This window comes from Panthera pardus, unplaced genomic scaffold (assembly GCF_024362965.1).
Source record: "Panthera pardus isolate Hobbes unplaced genomic scaffold, ASM2436296v1 HiC_scaffold_2, whole genome shotgun sequence".
In the NCBI taxonomy this organism is placed as follows: domain Eukaryota; kingdom Metazoa; phylum Chordata; class Mammalia; order Carnivora; family Felidae; genus Panthera; species Panthera pardus.
The window spans coordinates 149,114,685-149,137,837 of record NW_026526765.1 but is presented as its reverse complement, the minus strand read 5'-3'; the positions used below and the strand labels follow the sequence as shown (position 1 = coordinate 149,137,837).

The 23,153-nt window shown below is 37.0% G+C and overlaps 1 long non-coding RNA gene across 2 annotated transcripts in view; it reads right to left on the bottom strand.

Moving 5' to 3' along the window:
• LOC109278982 (uncharacterized) overlaps positions 1 to 23,153 on the bottom strand; it is a 60,767-nt gene that overhangs the window by 23,697 nt on the left and 13,917 nt on the right. The gene's annotated exons all lie outside the window — the stretch shown is intronic.

The following is a 23,153-nucleotide window of genomic DNA, read 5'->3' as shown; positions in this document are numbered from 1 at the left end:
AATGGCTAAAATCAACACAAGAAACAACAGGTGTTGGTGAGGATGTGGAGAAAAGGGAACCCTTCTGCCCTGTTGGTGGAAATGCTAACTGGTGCAGCCACTCTGGAGAACAGTGGAGAAGTTAAAAATTGAGCTACCTTATGATCCAGCAAAATTGTACTACTAAGTATTAAGCCAAAGAATATGAAAATACTAAATCGAAGGAATACATGCACCCTGATGTTTATAGCAGCATTATCTACAATAGCTGAATTATGGAATAAACCCAAATGTCTACTGATTGATGAATAGATAAAAAAAGATTTCGTGTATATATACAATGGAATATTACTGAGTCATAAAAAGAATGAAATCTTACTATTTGTAATAACATAGATGGAGCTAAGGAGTATTATGTTAAGTGAAATAAGTCAGAGAAAGACAAATATCATATGATTTCACTATGTGGAATTTAAGAAACAACACAAATTATCATGGGAGGATAAAAAGAGAAGCAAACCAAAAAACAGATTCTTAACTATAGAGAACAAACTAATGGTTTCCAGAGGGAAGGTGGGTGTGGGTATGGGTTGGGTAGGTGATGGGGATTAAGGATTGTATGTGTTGTGGTAAGCACAGGCATTTTATATAAGTGTTAAATAACTAAATTACTCACCTGAAACTAATATTACACTGTATGTTAACTACCTGTAATTTAAATAAAAACTTAAAAAAAAATAACAAAGCTGGACTTATCATAATTCCTGATATCAAACTATTCTACAAAGCCATAGTAATAAAACAATATGGTACTGATACCATAAGACACATAGATGAGTGGAACAGAATAGAGAGACAAGAAATAAATACCAGCATATCTACACTTAATATTCAACAAGAAAGCCAAGAACCTAATGGGAAAAGCATACTCTCTTCAACAGCTAGTGCTGTGAAAACTGGAGAAATATGTGCAGAACAATGAAACTGGAACTTCTCACACCACTCACAAAAATTAACTCAAAATGGATCAAAGACTTAAACATAAGAGTTAACACTGTAACACTCCTAGACAAAAATATAGGAAAGAAGCTCACTTATATTAGTTTGGGTAATTTTTTGGGGGACATGGTACCATAAGCCCAAACAACAGAAGCAAAAGTCAATAAATGGGACTACATCAAACTCAAAAGCTTCTGCATAGCAAGAGAAACAATTAAAAAATGAAACAGCCTACCAAATGGGAGAAAAATTTTGCAAACCATATATTAGATAAAGGCTAATATCCAATATATATAAAGAACATAACTGTATAAAAAATAAACAATATGATTCAAAAATGGGCAGAACTGAATAGACATTTTCTAAAAAAGATATCAAAATGCTCAATAGGCACATGAAAAGATGCTCAACACCACTAATCACCAATGCAAATCAAAACCCCAGTAAGATATCACTTCACTCCTGTTAAAATGTCTATCATCACAAAGACAAGAAACAAAAGGCACTGGCCATGATGTGGTGAAAGGCAACACTTATACAATGTTGATGGGAATGTAATTGGTTCAACTCCTAATGTTCCTCAAAAAAATTAAAAAATAGATCTAACATATGACCCAGCAATTCCACTTTGGGTATATACCCAAAGGAAATGAAAACAGAATTTAAATGAGATATCTGCACACCCATGTTTATCACGTGTTTATTCACATTAGCCAAGATATGGAAACAATGCAAATGCCTATCAATGGATAACCAGATTAAAAAGATGTGGTATATATACACAATGGAATATTATTCAGTCATGAGAAAAAGGATATCCCATCATTTGTGACAACATGGTTGGACCTTGAGCATCTATGCTAAACAAGATAAGTCAGACAAAGAGAAGTAGTGTATGATATCACTTATATGTGGAATCTAGAAAAATAAAATGTATAAAAAAAGAAAAAAGAAAAAAGCAGAGTAAAATGGTGGTTACCAGGAAATGGGAGGTGGGGGCATAACACTGATGGTATTTAAGGTCACAAATTTATAAAAAGTAGTAAATAATTCATAGAGATCTAATGGATAGTATAAGCATTATAGACATAATATTGTTATATAATAACATAATGTGATAAATATTGCTTCAATGGCAATCATATTAAATATATAAATATATCAAAGTAAAACACTGTACACCTTAAATTTATAAAAAGTAACATGTCAAATTTTCAAATAAAATATATTAAGGAAAAAAATACTAGGATCATGATTGTCAGGTCATGTAATAAGCCTATGTTTACCTTCATAGGAAACTGTCAAACTGTCTTCCAAAGTGATTGTACCATTCTGCATTTCCCACCTTCTGGGTGTAATGAATGAAAGTCCCTATTATTCTGCACCCTCACCAACATTTGATACTGTCATTTTTTTGGATTTCAGCCATTCTAATAGGTAGATAGTGGTGTCTCATTGTTGTTTTAATTTGAATTTTCCAAAATAACAAATGATATTGAGCATATTCTTATACTCTTACTTGCCATTCATAGATCTACTTTGGTAGTAAATGTTCAGATCTCTTGCCCATTTTTAGATTAGATTTTATTATTGTTAAGACTTCAGTTATTTGTATGTAAGTAATGAATCACTGACTTCTACTCCTGAAACCAATATGGCAGTGTATGTTAATCAACTAAAATTTAAATTAAAACAAGACTTCCGTTATTTTAGTATTCCAGAAGTCCTTTATTAAATACATTTGTTAAATTTTTCTCCTAGTCTGTGGCTTATCTTTTATTCTTTTAGCTGTACTTTTTAAGGTTTAATTTTTTACAGCTGTTTAACTTTTTATTTAACAACAATCTTAGAGAAAGTTTGCAGAGATAGTGAAGAGTTCATGTATGCCTTTCATTCAGTTTCCTCTAATGTTAAAATTTGTACAACCATAGTAAAATTATCAAAACCAGGACATTAATATTGGTGCACTACTACTGCCACAAATCTGATTCAAATTTCACCAGTTTTTCTTCCTAATGTTCTTTTTCTGTTTCAGGACCCAATCCAGTATTCCAGAATGAATTTAATTATTATGGCTTCTTTATCCCCTCTAGTCTATGACAGTTCCTAAGTATTTTCTTGTCTTTCATGACCTTGAAGCTTTTGATGAGTATTGGTTGATTGGCTATTTGTGGAGGGCCTCTTAATTATAGTTTATCAGTTGTTTTCTCCTGAGGTTATGCATTTTTAAATTTTTTTTTAGTTTATATATTTATTTTGAGATAGAGTTGCACACCACCAGGGGAGGGGCAGAGAGAGAGGGAGAGAGAGAACCCCAAGCAGGCTCCACACTGTCAACACAGACCCCTACTCGGGTGTCGATCTCATGGCCTGAGCCAAAATCAAGGGTCCAACACTTAATCGACTGAGCCACCCAGACACCCTGAGATTATGGATTTTTTTAAAGAGTACCACAGAAGTGATGTATTCTCAGCACCTCATATCTGGGGGTACATGATATGTCCCTTTTGGGTGATGTCCTTCACTTGGCTATGGTGGCCTCTGCTGGGTTTCTTCACTGTAAACTTAGCTTCTCCTTTGTAATTATGGGATATCTTTGATAATATGAAAATACCTGTTTCTCCTAAAACTTTTGCTCACTGGTTTCATCATTCATCACCAGATCTTGCCTGAAACAATTAATCTTGTGGCCTTTGTCTAGTGATGATTTTGTAGGCCTTTCATTTCTTCAACATGTATCATTTAAATTTGCCTGTAAGGAAAACTTCTGCTCTCTCCCATTTATTTATTCAATTTTTTATATCAACATGGACTCAGTGATGTTTATTTTACTCTGTGAGTTATAATACCATACTATCATTTCTTATTTTGTTACTCAGATTGTTTCATAGGTAATTAGGAGCCATTAATCTTTAGTTTCAGTTTCTTTGAAAATTACCATCCTTTTTCAAGTACTTATTTTCTGGCACCACAGGATATTTTTTTTTTAATTTTTTTAACGTTTATTTATTTTTGAGACAGAGAGAGACACAGCATGAACGGGGGAGGGGCAGAGAGAGAGAGGGAGACACAGAATCGGAAGCAAGCTCCAGGCTCTGAGCCATCAGCCCAGAGCCCGACGCGGGGCTCGAACTCGCGAACCGGGAGATCGTGACCTGAGCTGAAGTCGGACGCTTAACCGACTGAGCCACTCAGGCGCCCCACCACAGGATATTTAAGATCATTTTGTACATTCCCTGCCCCAGCCCTGGAATCAACCACTTCTCCAACAAACCCCATTTTCTTTTACTGGGTAATGCAACATAGAAACCAAGATCTGGTCAGTAGATGTGCTCACTGCTGTTGGAGTTGGTCTTAGGCCCTCTCAGCAGACAGAGCTAGAAAATGTATATCTATGAATCCATGCACACATACACACCTCTATTTATTCAACCCTAGAATACACCTGAAGTAATTATAGTATTTCCAAACCATACTCCTGTGAGAAGTACAGCATTTGTATACAGTTCTTTTTGTCTTTAGCCTTATATTGTGCAGTCAAAATAATAACTATTTTCTAAATTTACTTAGGTGTGTGTGTTGTTGTTTTTTATTCCAGATCCCCTTCAGTGTGGTTATGGTGCACATTTGTAATAGACTTTCTCAGAGGTTAGAGGGATCTTCACTTCATACATGTGAAACCTTATCTCCTGGTTTTCTGAAGTAGTTCTGGATAAACTTAATTTTCTCTTATTAATTTATATAATATTGGGATATTTAAAGAATATTTTTATTTCATGGATGTTTTATATCTTGGACATTAAGATTTAACCTTAGGGCCTTCACCAGCCTCCCTCTTCTGCCCCTCAGTTGTTCTCAGTCTGACTTTGCTCACCACTGAGGTTGGGTGGCTGTAGGTGGGGTGGAGTGAGAGAGATCACACACTGGCATTTGGTGACTTTTTTTCCCTTTAAGATTTAATTTTCATAAGGTGCAATTATTATTTTTTCTTCCATGGATTGTGCTTTTTTTTTTTTTTACTGTACCTAAAAACTCATATCTAAAGTCAAGGTCATGAAAATTTTCTTACATTTTCTTCTAGCAGTTTTATAATTTTATGTAAATATAATTGTGTTTGTCATTGTATATAATTAAGCCTGATTCATTTTGAGTTATTTTTATGCAAAGTGTGAGGTACATATTGTTCATTTTTTAAGTACAGGTGTCCAGGTATTCTAGCACAATTTGTGAACAGATAAAACTATCTGTCTTCTACTGAATTGTCTTTATGAAACATCAGTGGTGCAAGTTTCTGTTCTACCAATCTATGTGCCCATTCTTTAACCAATACCCCCACCATTTTTATTATTGTACCTTATTAAGTCTTAAAATTTGGAAATGTGAGTTCTCTGACTGTACTTTTTCAGAACTGTTTTGGCTATTCTAGTGCCTTTGCCTTTCTATACTTTCCAAATAAATTCTAAAGTCATTTTCTCAGTTTCTACCAAAAAAAATTCAAATTTCTTGTGAATTGCATTGAAACTATAGAACAATTTGCAGAAAAGTATAATCTTAACTAATGATCCATGAACAAAATATGTTAATCTATTTATTTAGGTCTTTAATTGTCATAGACTCTGGGTCTAAAGTTCTCTCTTGTCTAGCAAGAGAGTGGGACACAGGATGAAAAGCCAAGAGATGGCTAATGTCTGAGAAAAGACAAGAGCCCCAAATAAGGGTCCTTGCCCCATTTTTGTTAGGATCAGAAGGCTTACAAACATGGTGATGGACGTGAACAAAGAGACAATGAATCTGTGAACATTAACTGAGGATGTGAGGAAAAGGGGGTCGTGAAGATATTAGGGGTTAGTGGTTTGGGTTAATAAAAAACAAAATCCTGGTGCCAGGCAGCCAGTAGAAGGTTGTTTACAGCGGACATGAGGCACCACCTCTGTTTATCTTAGCTAGTCTAGGGGATGAGACAGGTAGGACATGTGACCTCAGACTTAACAAGGCACCTTTCTTTTGTTAATCATCTCCACTCTGGGCAACTTCACCCTGCAGCGCAGAATGGCAGTCTGTAGCCCAATTTACCTGTTTACCTATCTTGGCCCTTCCTTCCTATGAAATCAGCTTTCTGCTATAGTACTAAATTGGGAGTGCTTCCGCCCTGAATACTTAATCTTGTTTATTTCATATACTTATGTTCTATATTGGGGCCTTTGCCCCTCCCTATTTTGGGCGACTTTGCCCCTCCCTACTTTATTCTGGGGGCTCCAGCCCCCCTTTACTCTATTCTGGGGCTTAAGCCCCCCTTCTCTATCCTTATTCACCTAATCTTGTTTACCCAAACTTGGGTGTGAGCATCCTATGGCTTTGTACTTCTTTATGCCTTGTTAACCCATTGGTGTAAATCCCAAGGGATTCCTAAACTTATTCCCCACATTTAATTTCTCTATATTTTTTTAGCATATAAACCTTTTCTATCTTTTATCATTTATCCCTAAGTATTTCATATTTTTGGTACTCTTGTAAATGGTTTTGATTTTTTGTTTTTAATTTCTTATTGTTTGTTGCTATTTTATAGAAACACAATTGACTTTATATATCATTCTTTATTCTCCCCAAACTCAGTTTCAATAGCTATTTTGTGGAACCCACTAGATTTTCTACATAGATAATCATGTTTCCTGTGAACATAGTTTATTTCTTCCTTTCCAATATGGATTTTTTTTTTCCTAATTACACTAATTTGAATTTCCAGAAGAATGTTGGAGAGAAGTGGTGAAAGTGGACATCCACGTATTGTCCCTAATCTTAGGGGCAAGGTATTTAGTCTTTTACCATTACATATGATATTGTTGAAATTTTTTCGCAGATGACCTTTATCAGATTAAAGAAGTTCCCTTCTATTTGTGGTTTGCTGAGACTTTTTATTGTGATTGGATGTTGGATAATGACAAGTGATTTTTCTGCATCTGAAATAATTTTTAAAAGATTAATGTGAATTATATTGATTGAATTTTAATCTTTTAAGCAAATTTTTAATGTCTATTTTTGAGAGAGAGAGAGAGAGGGAGAGAGATGGAGTGCGAGTGGGGGGAGGGGCAGAGAGAGAGGGAGACACAGAATCTGAAGCAGGCTCCAGGCTCTGAGCTGCCAGCACAGATCACAACCTGGGGGCTTAAGCTCACAAACTATGAGATCATGACCTGAGACGAAGTTGGAGGCTTAACCAACTAAACCACCCAGGCACCCTGATTGATTTTTAATCCTGCCAACCCTTAATCAATGTGGGACAAGCCCCACATCGTCATGATGCGTTATGTTTCTAATATATTGTTGGATTTGATTTGCTAAAATTGTGTTTAGAATTTTCCGTCTATGTTAACGAGAGATATTGGTCTGAGTTTTCTTCTAAAGTCTGTCTAATTTACAAAGATAATGCCAGCCTCATGAGATGAGTTACAAAGTACTCTTTTCCCTTAATTTTTTTTTTTTTTTTGGAAAAGTTGGAACATAACTGGTGGTGTTATTTCTTCCCGAGATGTTTAATAAGATTCACTAATGAACCCATCTGTGCCTGGAGTTTACTGTGTGGGATTTTAATTTCTTATGGCTATTCAGGCTATCTATTCCTTCTTGAGCAAGCTTCAGTAGTGTTTTTGTTTTTTGTTTTTTGTTTTTTTGTTTAATTGTGGTTAAAAAAAAACACATAACATAAAATTCGCCATATTACCTACTGTTACATGAACAGTTCTAGACAGTTAAGTATGTTCATAAGTATGCATAATAATGCAACAGATCCCTAGAATTTTTTCATATCACAAAACTAAAACTCTATGCCAATTGAACAAAAACTCCCCCATTTCCTCCTCCCACTATACCCTGGAAATCATCCTGTTTCTATTAGTTTGACTACTTAAGCTACTTCATATAAGTGAAATCACACAGTATTTGTCTTTTTGTAACTGGTTTCTTTCATTTAGCATAATGTTACCAAGGTTCATCCACAAGGCAGAATGTGACAGGATTTCCTTCCTTGTTGAGACTTTATACAAGGTATACATACATGCATTGTATGTATATACCACATTTTCTTTATCCATTCATCCAAAGATGGCTATTTGGTTAGCTTCCACCTCTTAGCTAATTGTAAGGCTGCAATAAACATGTAATGCAAATTTCTCTTCAAGATCCTGATTTCAATTCTTTTGGATATATACACAGCAGTGGGATTGCTGGATCACACAGTAATTCATTTCTAACTTTTTTGAGGACCTATCATAATATTTCCCATAGCAGCTGCACCATTTTATATCCTACCAACAATGCACAACAGTTCAAATTTTCCACATCCTAACAACAGTTGTTTTTTTCTTTTTCTTTTCTTTTCATACAATGAGTGTGAGACAATAGCTCATTGTAGGTTTGATTTATATTTCTCTAATTATTACTAATGTTAAGCACCTTTTCACATCCTTGTTGGTCACTTGTATATCTTCTTTGATGATATATCTATTCGAATCCTTTGCCCATTTTTTAAATGGTTATTTGGTTTGTTGTTGAGTTGTAGTTCTTTATACATCCTGAATATTAACCCCTTCTCAGATATACGCTTTGCAAATATTTTCTCCCATTCCCTATGTTACCTTTTCACTCTTGATTATTTCCTTTAATGTGCAGAATTTTTAAAATTTGATGTAGTCCCATTTGTCTAGTTTTTGCTTTTGTCACCTATGGTTTTGGTGTCATATCCAAGAAATCATTGTGAAATTCAATGTCATGAAGCTATTCCCCTACATATACTTCTAAGACTTTTCTAGTGGTCTTAGGTTTAAGTCCTTAATCCATTTTGACTTAATGTTTGTATATGATGTGACCTAAGGACTAATTTTCATTATTTTGCCAGTGGTTGTCCAGTTTTCCCAACATCATCTGTTGAAGACAGTAGCCTTTCCCCATTGGGTGGTGTTGGTACCCTTGTCAAAAATCATTTGACCATATTCGCAGGTTTTAATTTTAGGCTTTCTATTCTAATCCATTGGTCTAATGGATAATTATTTATTATTTAAGTTTTGTTATTTTTATTATTATTATTTATACTAATACCACACTCTCTTGATTACTATAGCTTTGGAATATGCTTTGAAATCTTGAAATATGAAGACTCCCAAATTGGTCTTTCTTTTTCAAGATTGTTTTGGCTATTCAGAGGCCCTTGAGATTCCATATGAAATTCAGGAGAGATTTCTCTAGTTCTACAAAAAATACCTTTGGGAATTTGATAGGGATTGCTATGAATCTGTAGATCATTTTGGGAGAATGGACATCCTAACAATAGCAAGTCTCCCAGTGAACAACAAATACTTTTCCCTTTATTTGTGTTTCTTTATTTAAGAATATATTTTTCCAGAAAAACAAAGCAGTTTTATTAATCATCTGACACATTTACATAATACTTTTTATCCTACATTTTTTAGCATAAAACAACACAATTTTGTTTCTTTTTTAAAATTTATTTAAATTTTAGTTAGATAACACACAGTGCAATATTGGTGTCAGTGATCCATCACTTACGTACAACACCCAGTGCTCATCATAATTGCCCTCCTTAATACCCATCACCCATCTATCCCATCTCCCACCAGCCTCTCTCTGTCAACCGAAGTTTGTTTTCTATTATTGAGTCTTTTGTAATTTGTTTCCCTCTCTTCTCTTTTCCCGCTGATGCTTATATATTCACCTGTTTTGTATCTTAAATTCCACTTAGGTGTGAAATCATGGTATTTGTCTTTGACTGACTTAATTCACAAGGCATAATACATTCTAGCTCCATTCACATTGTTGCAAATGCCAAGATTTCATTCTTTTTGATGGCTGAGTTATATATATATATATATATATATATATATATATATATATATATATACCAGTTTGTCTTTATCCAGTCATCAGTTGATGCACATTTAGGCTCCCTCCCTCCATACTTTGGCTACTGTTGATAGTGCTGCCATAAACATTGGGGAGCATGTACCCCTTCAAATATATTTTTGTATCCCTTGAGTAAACACCTAATAGTGCAATTGCTGGATGGTAGCATAGTTCTATTTTTTTAGTTTCTTGAGGAACCTCCATACTGTTCTTCAGAGTGGCTGCACCAGTTTTCATTCCCACCAACAGTACAAGAGGGTTTGCCTTTCTCCACATCCTTACCAACTCCTATTGTTTCTTGTGTGTTAATTTTAACCATTGTGGCAGGTGTGAGGTGGTATCTCATCATGGTTTTGATTTGTACCTCCCTGATAAAGAGTGATATTGACCATCTTTTCATGTGTCTGTTAACCATCTGGATGTCTTCTGTGGAAAAGTGTCTATTCATGTCTTCTGCCCATTTCTTAACTGTGATGTTTGTTTTCAGGATGTTGAGTTTGATAAGTTATTTATACATTTTGGACACTAACCTTTATCAAATATGTTATTTTTAAATATATTCTCCCCATTCCTTAGGCTGCCTTTTAGATTTGTTGATTGTTTCCTTTGCTATGCAGAGGATTTTTATCTTGATGAAGTCCCAATAGCTCATTTTTGCTTTTGTTTCCCTTGCGTTAAGCAATGTGTCTAGTAAGAAGTTGTTCCAGTAGAGGTTAAACTCTGGGATTGTGATGCCTCCCGCATTGGTTTTCTTCCTCAATATTACTTTGGCTATTCGGGGTCTTTTGTGGTTCCATAAAAATTTAGGATTGTTTGTTCTAGCTTTGAGAAGAATGCTGGTGCAATTTTGATTGGGATTGCATTGAATGTGTAGATTGCTTTGGGTAGTATTGACATTTTGACAATATTTATTCTTCCAATCCATGAGCATGGACTGTTTTCCCATTTCATTGTGTCTTCTTCAATTTCCTTCATAAGCTTTCTATACTTTTCAGCATACAGATCTTTTACAACTTTGGTTAAGTTTATTCCTAGGTATTTTATGGTTCTTGGTACAATTATGAATGGCATCCATTTCTTTATTTCACTTTCTGCTGCTTCATTATCAGTGTATACATGCAACCAATTTCTGTACATTGATTTTGTACCCTGCGACTTTGCTGAATTCATGTGTCAGTTCTAGCAGACTATTGGTGGAGTCTATCGGGTTTTCCGTGTATAATATCATGTCATCTGCAAAAAGTGAAAGCTCGACTTCATCTTTGCCAATTTTGATGTCTTTGATTTCCTTTTGTTGTCTGATTGCTGATGCTAGCACTTCCAACACTATGTTAAACAACAGAGGTAAGAGTGGACATCCCTGTTGTGTTCCTGATCTCAAGGGGAAAGCTCTCAGTTTTTCCCCATTGAGGATGATATTAGCTATGGGCTTTTCATAAATGGCTTTTATGATGTTAAAGTATGTTCCTTCTATCCTGACTTTCTTGAGGGTTTTTATTAAGAAACGATGCTGTAGTTTGTCAAATGCTTTTTCTGCATCAATTGACAGGATCATATGGTTCCTATCTTTTCTTTTATTAATGTGATGTATCACAATGATTTATTTGTGAATATTTAACCAGCCCTGAGCCCAGGAGTGAATCCCTCTTGATCATGGTGAATAATTTTTTTTAATATGGAACCACAAAAGATCCCAAATAACCAAAGTAATATTGAAGAAGAAAACCAAAGCGGGAGGTATCACAATCCCAGACTTCATCCTCACTACAAAGCTGTAATCATCAAGACAGTATGGTATTGGCACAAAAACATACACATAGACCAATGGAATAGAATAGAGACCACAGAATTGGACCCACAAATGTATGGGCAACTAATCTTTGACAAAGCAAGAAAGAATATCAATGGAAAACAGACAGTCTCTTTAACAAATGGTGCTGGGACAACTGGACAACAACATGCAGAAGAATGAAACTAGACCACTTTCTTACATCATACACAAAAATAAACTCAAAATGGATAAAGGACCGGAATGTGAGACAGGAAAAAATCAAAATCCTAGAGGAGAAAGCAAGCAACAACCTCTTTGACCTCAGCCACAGCAATTTCTTACTCAACACATTTCCAAAGGCAAGGGAATTAAAAGCAAAAGTGAACTATTGGAACCTCATCAAGATAAAAAAAAATCCTCTGCAATGCAAAGGAAACAATCAATAAAACTAAAAGGCAACCGACGGAATGGGAAAATATATTTGCACATGGCATATTGGATACAGGGCTAGTATCCAAAACCTATAAAGTACTCACCAAACTCCACACCCAAAAAACAAATAATCCAGTGAAGAATGGGCAGAAGACATGAATAGACACTTTTCTAAAGAAGACATCCAGATGGCCAACAGACACTTGAAAAGATGCTCAACATCACTCCTCATCAGTGAAATACAAATCAAAACCACACTGAGATACCACCTCACACCAGTCAGAGTGGCTAAAATGAACACATCAGGAGACTATAGATGCTGGCAAGGATGTAGAGAAACAGGAACCCTCTTGCACTGTTGGTGGGAATGCAAGCTGGTGCAGCTGCTCTGGAAAACAGCGTGGAGGTTCCTCAAAAAGTTAAAAGTAGAGCTACCGTATGACCCAGAAATAGCAATGCTAGGAATTTACCCAAGGGATACAGGAGTGTTGATGCATAGGGGCACATGTACCCCAATGTTTATAGCAGCACTTTCAACAATAGCCAAATTATGAAAAGAGCCTAAATGTCCATCAACTGATGAATGGATAAAGAAGATGTGATTTATATATACAATAGAATACTACTTGGCCATGAGAAAAAATGAAATCTGGCCATTTGCAGCAACATGGATGGAACTGGAGGCTATTAAGCTAAGTGAAATAAGTCAGTGAAAGACAGATACCATATGTTTTCATTCATATGTGGATCTTGAGAAATTTAACAGAAGACCATGGGGGAGGGGAAGGGGGAAAAAATTATACAGAGGGAGAAAGGCAAACCATAAGAGACTCTTAAATACTGAAAACAAACTGAGGGTTGATGGGGGTGGGAGACAGAGAAAAGTAGGTGATTGGCATTGAGGCAGGTACTTGTTGAGATGAGCACTGGGTGTTGTATGGAAACCAATTTGTCAATAAATTATATTTAAAAAAAAAAAGTTGTTCCAGCCGAAGTCAAAGAGGTTGTTCTCTGTGTTCTACTCTAGAATTTTCATGATTTCCTGTCTCACATTTAAGCCTTGCATCCATTTTGGATTTATTTTTGTGTATGGTCTAAGAAAGTGGTCCACTTTCATTCTTCTGCATGACGTCGTGAAATTTTTCCATCACCATTTGTTGAAGACACTGTCTTTTTATCATTGGCTATTCTTCCCACTTTGTTGAAGATGTGGGTCCATTTCTGGTTTTTTATCCTTTTGCAGTGACCTGTGTGTCTGTTTTTGTGCCAGAATCAAATTCTTTTGATGACTACAGATTTGTAATATAGCTTGAAATCTTGAATCATGAAGCATCAAATTTTGTTTATCTTTTTCAAGATTGCTTTAGCTATTATGGTCTTTTTCATTTGATACAAAGTTTAGGATTGTTTGTTCTACCTATGCAAAGAATGCTGCAGCTATTTTGATTGGGATTTCATTAAATGTGTAGATTACTTTGAGTAGTATAGATGTTTTAACAATCTTTGTTCTTCCAATCCATGAGAATGGAATACATTTCCAATTCTTTGTGTCCTTTTCAATTTCTTTCATAAGTGTTCTATAGTTTTCAGAATACAGGTATGTTATCTCTTTCATTAGGTTTATTCCTAGGTATCTTAATGGTTTTGGTGCAATTATAAATGGGACTGATCCCTTGATTACTTTTTCTGCTGCTTTGGTATGGGTGTATAGAAATGCAAACAGATTTCTACACATTGATTTTATATCCTGTGATTTTGCTGAATTCATGTATTAGTTCTAGCAATTTTTTGGTGGAGACTTTTGGGTTTTCTACATAGAATATCATGTCATCTACAAATATTGAATGTTTGACTTCTTCCTTGCTGATTTGTATGCCCTTTATATCTTTTTGTTGTCTGAGTGCTGCGGCTAAGACTTCTAGTACTATGTTGAATGGTAAGAGTGGGGTATCCCTGTCTTACTCCTAACCATAGAGGAAAGGCTCTCAGTTTTTCCCCATTGAGGATGATATTAGCTTAGGATCTTTCAAATATGGCCTTTATGATGTTGAGGTATGTTCCATCTATCCCTACTTTGTCGAGGGTTTTTATCGAGAATGGATGCTGTATTTTGTTAAATGTTTTTTCTGTATCTATTGACAGTATCATATGGTTCTTATTCTTTCTTTTATTAATGTGGTGTATCACATTGATTTGTGAATATTAAGCCAGCCCTGCACCCCACGAATAAATCCCACTTAATCATGGTGAATAATTATTTCAGTGTAATGTTGAATTTGATTTGCTAGTATCTTGTTGAGAATTTTTGCATCCAGGTTCATCAGGGATATTGGACTGTAATTTTCCTTTTTAGTTGGGTTTTTGTCTGGTTTTGGATTTAAGGTAATACTGGCCTCAAAGAATGAGTTTGGAAGTTTCCTTCCAATCCCATTTTTTTGGGAAACAATTTGAGAAGAATAGTTATTAACTCTTCTTTAAATGTCTAGTAGAATACCCCAGAGAGCCATCTGACCCAGGACTCTTGTTTGTTGTGAGATTTTTGATTATTGATTCAATTGCTTTGCTGGTTATGGGCCTGTTAATATTTTCTGTTGCTTCCTGTTTCAGTTTTGGTTGTTTCTAAGTTTCTAGAAATTTTTCCATTTCTTCCAGGTTGCCCAGTTTGTTGGCATATAATTTTCATAGTACTCTCTTATAATTGTTTGTATTTCTGTCGTGTTGGTTGTGATCTCCTCCCTTTCATTTGTTATTTTATCTATTTGGGTCCTTTCTCTTTTCTTTTTGATAAGTCTAGCTAGGGGTTTATCAATTTTATTTTAATTTTTTTTCAAAGAATCAGCTCTTAGTTTTATTGTTTTGTTCTACTGTGGGTGTTTTTTTGTTTTGTTTTGTTTTGCTTCTATTTCATTTCTTTCTGCTCTGATATTTATTATTTCCCTTCTTCTGCTGGGCTTAGGCTTTATTTTCTTGTCCTTTTGTAGCTCTTTTAGATGTAAGGTTGGAATATGTATTTGGGGCCTTTCTTGCCTCTTGAGATAGGCCTGAATTGCAATATACTTTTCTCTTAGATCTGCCTTTGCAGCATCCCACAGAGTTTGGACTGCCGTGTTTTCATTTTTATTTGCTTCCATGTGTTTTGTTGTTGTTGTTGTTTATTTAATTCTCTAGCTAACCCATTCATTCTTTAGTAGGATGCTCTTTAACCATGTATTTAAGGGCTTTCCAAGTTTTTTCTTATGGTTAACATCAAGTTTCATAGCATTGTGAACTGAAAATATGCATGGTATGATTTCCACATTTTTATACTTTTTGAGGGCTGATTTGTGACCCGGTATGTGACCTATTCTGGAGAATGTTCCATATGCACTCAAGAAGAATGTGTATTCTGCTGCTTTAGGATGAAACAGTCCATCTAGTCCACTGTGACTTTCAAAGCCATTGTTTCCTTGTTGATTTTCTGCTTAGACAATCTGTCTATTGCTGTAAGTGGGGTGTTAAAGTCCCCTACTATTATTGTATTATTATCAATGAGGTTTTTTAGTTTGTTACTAATTGTTTCATATATTTGGGTGTTTCAAATGGGGGGGCATATATTTACAATTGTTAGATCCTCTTGATGGATAGACCCCTTAATTATGATATAATGCCCTTCTTCATCTCCTGTTAGTCTTTGTTTTACTTTATTAGTAGTATTTTTAGAGGGAGTGAGCACACTCAGGGGAGAGAGGCAGAGGGAACGAGAGAGAATCCTAAGCAGGCTCCATGCTCAGTGCAGAATTTGAGGCTTGATCCCAGGACCCCAGAATCATGACCTGAGCCAAAACCAAGAGTGGGACACTTACCTGACTGAGCCCCCCAGAGTCCTCTACAGTCTTTGTTGTAAAAATCTAGTTTGTCTGAGGGGTGCCTGGTTGGCTCAATCAGGTAAGTGTCTGACTCTTGATCTCGGCTCAGGTCATGGTCTCATGTTTGTGAATTTGAACCCTATGTTAGGCTCTGCACAGTGAGGAGACTGCTTGGGATTCTCTTTCTCCCTCTGTCTCTGCCCCTCTCCTGCTTGCTGTCTCTCTCTCTCTCCCTCAAAATAAATAAACTTAAAAAAATAAAAATTTAGTTTGTCTGATATAAGTATGGTTACCCTAGCTTTCTTTTGATGTCCATTAGCGTGATAGATGGTTCTCCACTTCCTCACTTTAAATCTGTAGGCGTCTCTAGATCTAAAATGAGTCTCTTGTAGGCAGCATATAGACAGATCTTGGTTTTCTTATCCATCCATTCTGATATCCTATTTCTTTTTTGTTTTGTTTTGTTTTAATATATATTTATTTTTGAGAGAGAGAGAGAGCATGAGCATGAGAGGAGAAGAGAGAGAGGAAGACACAGATTCCAAAGCAGGCTCCCAGCTCTGAACTGTCAACACAGAGCCAGATGCAGGGCCCAAACCCACAAACCATAGATCATGACCTGAGCCAAAGTTGGATGCTTAACCAACTGAGCCACCCAGGCATCCCTGATACCCTATTTCTTTTGATTGGAACACTTAGTCTATTTACATTAAGAGAGACTATTGAAAGATATGAATTTAGTGCCATTGTGTTATCCATTGAGTTGTTCTTTCTGGTCTATTCTAGACTTTGTTGATGTTCTCTGGTCTATTCTAGTCTTTGGTCCTTTTATTCTCTTCTCCACTCAAAGAATACCACTTAACATTTCTTTCAGGGCTGGTTTAGTGGCCACAAACCCCTTTAGTTTTTGTTTGTGAATCTCTTTCTCTCTCCTTCTATTCTGAATGACAGCCTTGCTGGATAAAGAATTCTTGGCTGTATATTTTTCCCATTCAGCACACTGAATACTTCCCACAACTCCCTTCTGGCCTGCCAAGTTTCTGCAGACATACCTTATGTGTCTACCTTGTAGGTTAAGCACCTTTTGTCCCTAGCTGCTTTCAGAATTCTCTATCTTTGTATTTTGCAAGTTTCACTATGACATGTCATGATATTGACCTATTTTTGTTGATTTTGAGGGGAGTTCTCTGTGCATCTTGAACTTGAATGCCTGTTTCCTTCCCCAGATTAGGGAAGTTCTCAGCTATAATTTGTTCAATTAAATTTTCTGTCCCTTTTTCCCACTCTTCTTCTGGGATTCCTATGATACAGATATTGTTTTGTTTTATAGAATCACTAAGTTCCCTAAGTCTCTCTTCATGATCTAATAGTTTTCTTTCCCTCTTCTATTCAGCTTTATTATTTTCCATAATTTTATCTTCTATATCACCTATTCTCACCTCTGCTTCTCCAGTTCTCATTATGACTGTATTAAGTTGGCTTTGAATCTCAGCTATAGCATTTTTTTATTTCAGCCTGACTAGTTTTTAGGTCTCCGATCTCTACAGCAAGGGTTTATATGGTGCCTTCTATGCTTTTTTTCAAGCCCAACTAGTAGTGTTATGACTGTTGCTCTAAATTCTAGTTCATATATATTGCTTATATCTGTTTTGAGCAAGTCTCTGACTGTGATTTCTTCTTGACCTTTCTTTTGGGAAGAATTCCTCAATCTTGTCATTTGGGTGAAGTTTCTATCTTTTGCATGCTTTGAAAGCTTGTTATGTTTCCTGCATCTGAGATAATGCTATATTAAGAAAGGGTCATACACTGTCCAGGACCTGGGACTCCAGGACGTGTTCTGCTATATGCTGTGTGCACAGTGCTTTTGTGTTTTGGCTGTTCTTTCCCACTGGTCAGTCCTCTGAAGAGCTCCTCCTTGCTTGCAGTGGGCAATGTTTGGACCTTTAACTAGGTGTGCTTTTATTTATTTATTTATTTATTTATTTATTTATTTATTTATTGTTAAAATAAGCCTGGGGAAAAAAAGAGGGAAAAGAAACCTGATTCAAGAGAGAGAGAGAGAAGGAAAAAGAACAACAAAAAAAAAAAGGAATCAAAAAACTTTAAGCCTGATTCCAAAGAAAAAGGGGGGGGGGGGTGGGGAGAAAGAAAAAGGAAAAAAAAAGTCTGATCAAAAAGAAAAAAATAGAGAGAAAAAAAGAAATGAAAAAGCAGATAACTAACAAAAAACTATAAGCCTGATTCTAAAGGAAACAAAAGAAGAGGGGAGAAGGGGAACACGTAAGCCTAGTCCTATTTCCACCAGAACTTCAGGTAATGCTTTGAAGCACTCTATTTTCAGTACACTTGGTGCATGCAGGGTGCGGCCTGTACTGGTCTTCTGGATGAAAGGCCTTCTACACTGGCTCAGAGTCAGTCCTGCCCCCATAAATAAGTAGTTGCAGACATAGGGGGGCTGGATTCAATGTAAGTGGATCCTGCCTTTACTCATGGCTGCTATGTTGCTCTCTGAAGTCCCATTGTGTTGGTGTTGAGGGGGAAATTGGAGACACCCCACTCTTTTGTTCCAGGACAGGGGACTTCACAACCTCCCCCCGGCCCCCCCTTCATAAATCCCTCACAGAATAGCAATGGCAGGCAGCATCCACTGCACCACAGCTCACCTGAGTCTTTCTTTGGCGAGAGGCTGGGATTCAAAACACAAAATTGTAAAGGACCAAGCGCCATGCAGACCTGCTCCCCTTGTCAAGAGTAGAGCCACTCTGCACCTTTCTGATGTCCTTTATCCCAGAAAAACATTTCCACACCTTTGCCTTGCTCAGAATCCATGGTGTATCACTGCTAATAGCAGCAGCAACCAGGTTATCTGCCCTCTGTGGGCACCTCTGTCTCCTGCTTATGAAAGGCCTTTTGCTGGTGCCTAAAGGGTCTTTTGTCCTTGAAGATGCAATATATTCTCTTCCAAAAGTACTCCAGGAAGGGGAATGTTCTCCCCCAGTGTTCTCAGGAGATTCCTACACTGTACTATGCACTCTGGGGCCTGCTCCCTCCTCTCCAGGAGCTCCTGCCACAGCTCCATATCAGAGAAAATCATGCCCTTCCAAATCCTCAGAGTTTGAGCTCTACACGCTCTTTGCAAAAAACAAACAAACAAACAAAACAAAAAACAAAAAACCTGCAGTGCTCAGTACCTCTCACTCCATATTCCGTGGTCCCAAGAGGTTTTCCGCTTATGCAAAGTTAACACTGCACTCTCTGCACCTTTCTCTCTTTCTCTCCCTTTTGCTTCTCTACAGAAAGGGCTCCCTCTCCTCTCCCAATTCACTTCCACACACCTCACACCTGCCACACTGTCTCCTTCTAACCATGGAGACCCTTCTGCCAGTGTGCAGATGGGTTTCCTGGGTGTTCCAAGTGATCTGACCTAAACACAGCTGTGTTTGAGGGATGAGGAAAGCCCAGAGTTCCCCTACTTCACCATCTTAAATCCTTTGTTTCAGAATGTTTTATATTTTCAGTGTACAGATTGTTCACCAGCTTGGCTTATTCCAAAGTATTTTATTCTTTTGGTACTATTGTAAAGGTTTTTTTAATTTACTTTCTGGATTTTTTTAGACCCAGAGTCTATGACAGATGGTGACCCTGACGTGACAGAGGAAAGGGGACTACGGGCTGAAATGGGCAAGGAGCCCATGTGGCCAGATGGTGCCACAGAAGGACTGCAGGACACTGGGGAATGGTTAAGGAGCTCCAAGAAAAAAATGCACTGGGTACAGTCTCTACCTGACAAGGTAAGGGATAAAGTGAAACTATATTAGGATTCGCTGCTGCAGAACTTTTGAGAGATCTATCATGGGAAACTCCCTAGCCTCTGAACAAAAGTGCTATATTCAAATTCTTCAGTCCCTAGGAGACAGCAGGGACTAGTCTAAATTATAAGGCTCTCCTTAGATTATTGGCTGACCAACAAAATTGTCCTTGGTTCCCTTAAAGTGTGAGAATGAGTAGGAAAAACAGTAAAGGCCAGGCATTCTAAAGGGGCTAACGTCCCCCCTAAAGTAATCCTCACCCGGTCCATCATCCGCACCACCCTTCCCTGTTTGAGCTCAGACTGTGTATATGAAGACCTAGAGTTATTTAAAAAGGAGGAAAAACCTCTTTCCCCCTATAGTCAGACTGAACTGACTGGACTAGAGCCTCTGGCTCCTTTACAGCCAGAAGATACTCCTCCTCCCCCAGAAGGGTGGGACGATATGGAGCCTCTGAAAACCTCACCGACCAGCTCTGATAAAGTCCTCACCCCACTGCAAAAGTACATTTAAAAAGCCCACAAGGCTGGTGAATTCCAGCTGTTTCCCATTGTCAGGCAAATGGGCAGTGTGGCCATGAAGGGCTGGTCTTTCCAATTGTAAAAGAATTGCAAAAATCAGTTCACCTGTATGTCCATCACAGCCCTTTTACAATCGGTATTTTAGAAAATATTTGTGGCACTCATTCCATGTATGCCTGGGACTGGGGCTCTCTTATGAGCATCATTCGGACCCCACCCCAGTATGCTATCTGTGCTCAAGAGTTTAATGATGCTTGCATGACTCATGCTTTGCAGAACTTTGTCACTGCTATTCAGGTGTCTTTTAAACAACTGTCTGACAAGGGGCAGTATCCCCAAACAAGGCAGTGAGCCCAACTTCCAATCACTGTCAAGTAAAACAATGCACTCAAATAGTGCAGTGGATTTTACACAGGCCATCCCTAATATAGGGGATTCTAACACTCTCTCTCTTACTGTTTATCTCTATACACTCTTATTACTCTAACTATATGTGAGGGCTTCTCCCTCATTCATTCCCTGGATTAATAACCATGATAAGCCGACTGTCTCTGGCTAGTCTACCTCAGGATAGAGATTTTAAGGAATATTCCCAAGCAGCTGCTGAAACTCCGTTTGTTTCAGGGAACTTCCCTGTCTTCTCTGGCCCAACATGGACTGCCTAATTCCACTAGTGGAAAACACAACACAACACAACAAAACAAAACAAAACAAAACAAAACAAATAATACAAAACAAAACAAGAATCAGTATCTGCTCATCTATCTGAGGTGATAGGCTTTAGGACTACGTGAACTCTTTTCTCTGCCCTCGGTGCCTCAGTCTGCCTTCTGGCCTCTAGGCAGCACCTCACCTTTTCTGCCTTCCCTTCCCCTTCCTCCTGTTTCTGCACTGCCTGGGGTGTGGCCTGCAAATCTGGCTCTTCAATGCCTCAGACAACATGCTGCTCCTTGCTCCCCACTCTGTCAAAAGGCAAAAAACACCCCCTTAAACTTTAAATTTCCTCACTGGTTCCATGGGGGAAAAAATTAACAATGGTAAACTTTCAAGGGGGCACAGATAAAATATTATTAAGACAGGCATGTCTTTTAAATTATAGAACTTAATTCTACTAAGGTTGACTACAGGTCAAATAAGCTCACTTTATCTCTGTTCCAATTTGTTAGCAAACGGATGACTTAATGGTTACCTTTGCCTCATAGTTTTCATGGATAATTGTTAAGACAGATTTCAGGGTCTTTGGTAACCTAAACTTTAACGTTTTGCTTAAATGGTAAATTGAATTAAGTTCTTTGGACATTTAGGCCTCTTTCAAATCTAATGGAATGCTGAAGCATTGCTTACTAAATAGGTTTATGCTTCTGACTTCTTATAATAAATAAATGAATAAATAAATAAACTGAGAATATTTAAATCCATGCTTTATGCTTAATGGATTCATAAGTCTACCACCTAAAAATATTTTTTTTAATTTTTTAAAAAAATTTTTAACGTTTATTTATTTTTGAGAGACAGAGAGAACTAACAGGGGAGAGACAGAGAGAGACGGAGTCACAAAATCTGAAGCAGGCTCCAGGCTCTAACCTGTCAGCACAGAGCCTGACATGGGGCTTGAACCCAAGAACCATGAGATCATGACCTGAGCTGAAGTCAGTTGCTTAACTGACTGAGCCACACAGGTGCCCCCAATTTTTTTTTAAGGTTTATTTATTTTTGAGAGAGAGAGACAGAATGTGATCAGGAAGGGGCAGAGAGAGAGGGAGACACAGAATCCATAGCAGGCTCTAGGCTCCAAGTTGTCAGCACAGAGCCTGATGTGGTGCTTGAACTCACGAACTGTGAGATCATGATGAGCTGAAGTCTGACCCTTAACTGACTGAGCCACCCAGGTGTCCCCCCAAAATTTTTCTCATGTAACAGATAATTCACAATTGGTCACTACTTAGGTTTTCACTGGAGACTAAAGTTTCTAAGAGTTAAAATTCTGCTAAGTGTAGTTAAAACTGGGGCAAAAAAAAAAAAAAAACAAAACAAAAGCAACTCTGTTATGTGGAAAAGTAGGAGATACAAAAGAAAGATATAAGAAATGGAAATATATTTTTGTTAAAGGCAAAATAAAGTAATTTTGTCTTAAATGAAACTGGCTATTTTGAGAAAAATGGGTTGGGACAAAATCTAAGTGCAAAGAAAAGTTGTAAAAGGTTCATGAGGGAAAATCTTTAAAAAGGAATTTTATGTGTGGTCAGGATGGACTAAGGTTAAAATAAATGGTTTTTAAAAGTACACAGGGTTAAGATAAAGATTCCTCCTCCTTTGATCCAAAGGCTGGGAAAATGATAACAATACTCTTCATGCCAGCCTCCAAATCCTCCACATTTGCGTGGTTCCTGTTTGGCAAAAGAATGGATGCCATATAAGGGATGGATAATATAAGAAGGGCTTTTACTAAGATACAAGGGAGCCATTTTACTAAACTTATCCCATTGTATGCCATAAATGGGTATCCACGTGACTGAAACATACTTATATGGGTATTACTAAAAAAGACAGGAAAATAGACCTTAACTTTGGCTCTTTAGCCCCCTCCCTCAATGGCCAATGATCAATATGTAAGTTACTGCTGAGCAAAAATAAAATTAGTACATCCTACAACAACCACACACACAAAAAATACATTATTGTTAATGGTGATAAATAAGCAAATAAATAATTTTAACAAAAAGGGTAAAACAACAGGACAACACACCCTTTCAAGTTGTTTTACTTAAGCCTTGGTTAGAATTAACCATTCCTTATAATCCACCAGGCCAAACAGTTGTAAAATGAGCACATGATATGCTCAAAAACATGTTAAAAAACAAAAAGTGGGGGGCGCCTGGGTGGC